Source organism: Balaenoptera acutorostrata, chromosome 3 (assembly GCF_949987535.1).
Source record: "Balaenoptera acutorostrata chromosome 3, mBalAcu1.1, whole genome shotgun sequence".
Taxonomy (NCBI): domain Eukaryota; kingdom Metazoa; phylum Chordata; class Mammalia; order Artiodactyla; family Balaenopteridae; genus Balaenoptera; species Balaenoptera acutorostrata.
In genome coordinates, this window is record NC_080066.1 from 55600466 (window position 1) to 55606968 (window position 6503).

At 44.1% G+C, this 6503-nt stretch overlaps 1 non-coding gene across 1 annotated transcript; it reads left to right on the plus strand.

Moving 5' to 3' along the window:
- Positions 1-6197: 6197 nt before the first annotated feature.
- Positions 6198-6269, plus strand: TRNAE-UUC (transfer RNA glutamic acid (anticodon UUC)). Its single transcript has one exon. It is a non-coding gene; the product is annotated as a tRNA-Glu (tRNA).
- Positions 6270-6503: the final 234 nt, after the last annotated feature.

Here is a 6503-nt window from a genome sequence, read left to right on the forward strand (position 1 = left end):
GCCACAGCGGGTGGGGGCTATGCTTTTGTGATCAGAAAGTTTTGAGGAACAGGCATCAATCGGTAGAGTGGAGAAAGTGGGGACAGGGTGGGTAGGGGGCAGTTGGCACTGTCATATATCTCAGGCTGGTTCGTAGCGTCACCCCCTCTTCCCCCTTGGTTTGGGAGGAGGGGTGAGGCAAAGGAACTCCAATCATGCTCTATCCAAATGCACGTGAGGGCTTTGGGGGGTAACCCTCCCTGCATGCTTTATCTGAGTCTCCACCCCCAGAATCTCCAGCTTTTGGAAGTGGCCTGGATAGGAAAGTTGTTTTACTCTTAAATAAGGATATGGAATAATATTTCCCATGCCAGAGTGAAAAGATTAAGCATGAGACCAGACTGATAGACCTAAACCCACAAGCCACCACCGTCTATGGGAGGAAATATCTCAGGGGTAAGGCAGGGTTTTCCACATCTTGTCTCCTCATAACCCCCTTTTGGGATGGAGTGCTGAGAACTGTCCCAAGCAGTGGGTTGTGATGATAGGCAAAAGGGGTGGTTATGGGCACAGCTGTTGACCTGCTGCTTCTAAGCTCATTCCCACCCCATTCTGGGCCAATACAATTTTATTTATTTGCTCCCTTGGATGACTGTACCTTGGGTCCCACTTTCTTCAGGATGCCAACTGCACTGGCTGTGTGCGAATGACGTATCTTGTGCATTTTAACTTTTTTTTTTCATAATATAAATATTCTGGTTTTGTATTTTTGTGTATTTTAATCTAAGGCCCTCATTCCTGCACTGTATTCTCAGGTACATGAGCAATCTCAGGGATAAGTCGGCAGCAGCTCCGGGTCTGCACAGCAGGAATATTTTTTGTTGCTGTATCACCAGAGAGAACAACTCTTTGGAGTGTATAGCCTATTGAACTACCTCATTTTTGTCAATTAGAACTGGCTTTTCTGCCATAGTGTCCTCTTGAAACCCCGCCATCTTCAATGTTTCATGGGAGACTAGGTTTTAACTGGGTTGCCCCATGACTTGGTCTCCTTCTACTGAAAGACTGGAAATTGATCTGAATAGGAAAAGGTGGTGCAGAGAGGTTAGGAGAGGCTGGTCCAGGTAAAAGGTGCAGAGAGGAGAAGCCAAGATTAGGCAGAGGTCATCTGTGTGTGTGATAAAGGATTCCTGTTCCAGACCTCTAATTCCAGGGCACTGATTTGCTTTACATACCAAATCCATCCTTCACTGGATTGGGCTAGGCCTACCATGCACAATAGGGTGTATTGTGTGCATTTTTGTAAAAAATGTGAGTTGGTAGGGACCAGTTTTAAGAACGATGCCTCTGTACCCATCTTGAGCTGCCCAGGGATGGACATATGAAGCAAGGACAAGATCCTTAACCTTTAACAATTCTGGGCTTTTCCCCCTTGGCTTCCAGAGACACCTTTAGTGATGGCTTCTTTGTGGTTCCCAGAGCCAGTGTCCTGCCCTGCTGCAACAGTGATTAGTGTCATGGTAGCTAAAGGAGAAAAGGGGGTTTCATTTACATGCTGTGAGATCACTGCAAACCTACCTCACTGTGTTGTAAGGGGGCAAGTGCAAGAGAACGCATTGGGTGATGTGTGTCTGAGCCTGGGTTTTTGTCTCCCCAGTTGCTGCCCCCCTCTAGTTATTGTATTTGTCTGGGCTTCATAGGACTTCACAAGTAGCTGATTTGGTGATTGCTAGGTGGCCTAGTTTGTGTAAATATAATGTGTTGGTCTTCTCCATGTTCTTTTGGGGTTTTAGTGTTTACAAACTTCTTGTTATATTGAGAAAAATAGCCAAAGCATCTTTGACAAAAGGTTCTGCACCAGCCAAAACGATCTGAAACATAAGCTTGGGGGCCCCTCTTCTTGAAGTGGGGGGTCTTGAGCCACACTTTCTTTTGTGTTCCCCTTCCTCTATTTCCTATTTCGAACAAGATCTTCTGTCCTAAAAACTGGATTCCTACCCCCTCTTCTTTCCCCCTTCGTACCCCCCCTAAAAAATAGCCCATACACCTATATGTTTAATTTGTGGGGTATCTGCGATTAAATGACTTGTGCAGAAATCCTGAAGAAGCTAAGAACTCTCCATCCCTTGTTCCCAATCTTCTGAGTCATGACAATTCCTTGATGTGATTCATGCCAGACAGACTGCTGTCTTTGGATGGATTTAATCTCTAATCCTAGGGTAGGAAGGAGCAATGAGGGGGCCTTCCATGTAGAAAGTGGGGTTGGGAGACCACGAAAGGAAAGATGAATGTATATCCAAGTCCCTCAGGAACTTTCATGCAGGTGCAAGAAACTTATGTCAAAGTGGCCACAAGATTGTTTAATAGGAGACGGACGAATGTAACTCCATGTTTACTAATAGAAACCAAAGCTTTGTGTGAAATCTTGAATTTATGGGGTGGGAGGGTAGAAAAGCATGTACCTGTCTTTTCTTTTCCTCATCCCTTCCCCTCATTACTGAACTGCAGGAGACTGAGCCCCCTTGGGCTTTGGCAACCCCATCTGGGCAGTGTTTATTTGACGGTTGATTTTGCTGTGCCAGGTACTTCCTTTCCCATTTGCTATCATTTTGTAACACACATGCTGACCCTTTTACCTTCCCCTTCTTTTCCTTGGGAAAATACAATGAATAAAGACTTATTGGTACTGAAAAAGAAAGAAAGAAAGAAAGAAAGAAGGCGAGCAGAAGGGAAAGAGCACACATCCAAATGCAGAGAGAATGCACAAAATCTCTCCAAAAAGGAAGGCCAAATATTGGCCATGTACACTCCAGCAATCACTGTAGCTTCCTTCCAGTGGTCTGGGCAGCTGGAGCGAGTAATGATGAAATGCAGGTAACTTCCTCAATCAGAACTAAACACCAGCTGGAGAATCAATCACCCAGAAGATCCATCAGTAGAGGAGGTATGGATCTATCCTGTTGTGTAGCTGAGTGAGGGTAGCCAGATCAACGCCTTCTGCCAGAGCCTCTGGGGGTGACAGTGACCACTGGCAACTAACACTGGGCAAGTACCACCTTCATTTCGGGCTGGATGCTAAGAACTTGCCCTCACAATGACTCACTGTTATATATTGTTACTGGTGGGGTGAAGGGGGAGAACTCATATTCAAAGATTCAGTACTTTTTCCAAAAATTAACAGCTAGTCAGTTTTTGGATTTAGGATTTATGCCAGAGATATCTGACATCAAAAGGCAGGAGAAATTTATATGCACAAACACACACACACAAGCTATTCATATTATTCTACTTTAACCTTCAGGTTATCCAAGTTAATAAAAAATTTATTACCAGTAATATTGTTACTGACCCAGGTTCTTGGACTCTTCAATCAATAGAAATTGATAACGGGCCAGATGAGAAATTCAGGCAAGGCTTTATTGGTACTCACTGAAGCATGAGAAAACAAGTAACAGTTTCCCTTGCTCGCTCCCTGTGAAGGGTGGGGAGCTGGTCCCTTAAATGGGGTGAGGAATGGGGCAGATCCATGGATTGGGCTGGAGGGATGGTTTAGGTGGTCTGCTCACTCCCTTGGTGGTACTCTGTGCAGGGATCATGCACAGTACCCTGATTTTCTCCTGACATCTCAGAAGTGGCAATTGGGTTTCTGGTCTTTTTGTATCTTACTGTTCATAATTTGCCCCAAGTGCACATTCATGCACTTAGTTATTTTTAGTCCCTCATAGTTTCTTTGTATTTTGTTGCTCAAGGAGACGTTTGTCCAGGTACAAGCACTGCAGCAAAGGGTCCCAGGTCCCAGGTCCTAGGTCCCAGCCTGTCTTAATATTACACCTCCCAACTCATTTAAAGACATTGGAATTTAGTAACTTTTTATTCAGAATGTATATTGTCCCTGTAATTTCCCATCTCTTTATAGAGAAATTGCTTTCTAGATTTCATTCATTTCAACATATTCTAATATTATCCTTATCATGGAGTCAACCCATGATGATCTCCAAAAGAACTTCACTAAATCTATTAGTTGGATGATTTGGGGCAAGTTATTTTAAGCTCCTGGATATTTTTGAGGTTCTGGCCTTGCATATCCCCAAGGTTACATTTCAGATCTAAAAGTTTCTTAAGTCTAAATTATTAAAAATCCATCAAATATGCAATAAAAGATAGAAATGTGAGATATTAACTACTAATTTTTTCAAAAATTACTTCAGTTTATAGTATCAAACAGAAGATATGAATCCTGACACACTACTGTGTAAAAAAGCAAAATATTCAAGCTTTCCTGCTGTACTTGTTTTTACCAAAAACAAAACCAAAAAAGTCTCTTAATCACCTACGAGAAAATTCTTTTCCATGACTGTTGTCCCTATTTTAGTAACCTAAGGCATTATTTAGTGAAGTACTAACAAGCCCCAAATTACCATGACTCAGTGCAATAAAACAATTTCTAGACGTAACAATGCAATGTATGTGTTGGTGGTTGGCAAGTGACCGCCACACAGTGAAAGCCAGGGGCCACTCTCATGCCATCTTGTGGCTCTTGGCCCCTCCTGCAAGGCCTGGGAAGCCTCTCAATTCAGGCGTGGATGAGCCATGGGAAAGAGAAGCCTGGGCTGCAGCCCCAGAGAGGGGCTATGGCCATTTCCATTGAGTTTGTGTCCTCACTTCCTCCCTAACCCTGGATATATTAGCATTGTTTTAAATTGTATTGCCATGGTTACAAGCAAGACTGAGCTATTCCCCAATTTATCGACTAATCAGAACTCCTCCTCTCTCAATCCCCTTTCCCTGTGGGTTTTTTCCCAGGGAGCTAAGCTGCTAAGGTTTTTTCCCTTGTATATAGTAAGGATAGTCACATTTTCCTATCAAACATTTTCTTCCAGTCTGTGGCTCATCGGTAGACATTATGTATGGTCCTTTTCATCCCACAAATATTTTCAATTATTAAGAATTTTTTTTTTTTTTAATCACACAGACATTTGAAATTCTTGAAGAATCTCCCCCCTTCCCTGATTTTTGCTTAGGGTGACGCTGGCCCTTTATCCTCCCTATGGTCTGCCGACTTTCATAGCAGCATTTCTTCGTGTTCACTGAGAGGCAATTCCAGAACATACCGGTTTTACAAAAATTTAAAAATAGAATTGCTTGGTCATAAGCAGGTTCAGGAAATCGTGACAGCTTGCCTCCCTGATCAAGTTTTATGAGTTTCCAAGAACTTCCTTTTTCCCACATACTTGCCAGCTTTTGACATTTCACACTTGCTTTTTGGCCTAATGCTAGTCTGGAGCCAGTGAGGTTTGAGATTTTTTTCAGATGCATTTTAGCCTTGGGGTTCCTCTCCAAGTGGCCTTTTCACAAGTTCTCACTTTTATATTGCAGTATTTGTCTTCCTATAAATCATATGTAGTTTCCTTCTATATGGGACACCAATCTCTTACGTGGGGTGTACATGTTTATCTCCCAGTCAGTAGTTTGTTTTTTTACTTTTTTCCCCCAAGGTATGAGTTGTTAAAGTAGTGCAATGTATGGATTCTTCCTTTACGGTTTGGGGTGTTTTGTTTTAGTTTTATTGATGTAAGGCCATCCCTAAACAAGATCTTAAAAACGGTAGTCTCTAAAGGTCTTTTGCCCCAAAACGTTCCCCAGGAGCTATTCTGAGCTTCATGCATTGCCTTCTAAGTGCAAAATTCCACTTAAAAGCCCTATGACCTTAAACATCATGATTGTAAAAATCTGATCTAATAAAAGTTACCCTCAGCGTCAAACCCGGGAAACTGAGACCTGGGAGCCAGGCTCACAACCTGCTCTGTGAGTTACTCAAACCATTCTTTTCTCAAATCTCACTGCGGAGCCTTCTAACAGGTTTTAAAAATTTAGGTCATAGGCTCCCCGGGCTGGGTGTGCAGGGTCGGGGGCGGCTCCCCGGGCGGGGTGGGTGGGGGTCGGGAGCGGCCTCCCGGGGACTGAGTGTGCGGGATCGGCTCCCCGAGGCGGGGTGTGAGGGGTCTGGGCAGGCCGTTGGCCCCCGCGCTGGGTTCCAGGCTCAGCGCGCAGAAAAGCAGCACAGCCCAGCCCAGACCAGACCAGACCATAAGTCCTGGGCGCCAAAGATCTGCGCAGGCGCAGAAGGCCGCTTCGACACGAAGGCGGGACAGAGCAACGAAAGCGGAAGCAGACGGGAATGATTCAATTGACTTGCTCGTTAAAGTGGTGCTATCGGTTCCCACATGGTCTAGCGGTTAGGATTCCTGGTTTTCACCCAGGCGGCCCGGGTTCGACTCCCGGTGTGGGAAACGGTGAAACGTTTTAGAATCCAGGTTTAAGAAATTCACCGTTAAGTAAATTTAGATCCGTCTTAGCAAGAAGACTAAATATAATTGTTGAAAGCTGGAATTCATGAGGGGGGGAGGGTGGGGGGGTCGTGAGCTTGAAGACCCGCCCTGCCACCCTGTAAATCATAAACCCAGGAAATCCAGTTTGTGTGAACAGTATTGTTATTTTTGCCCTTGATATAATTCATTTAAAAT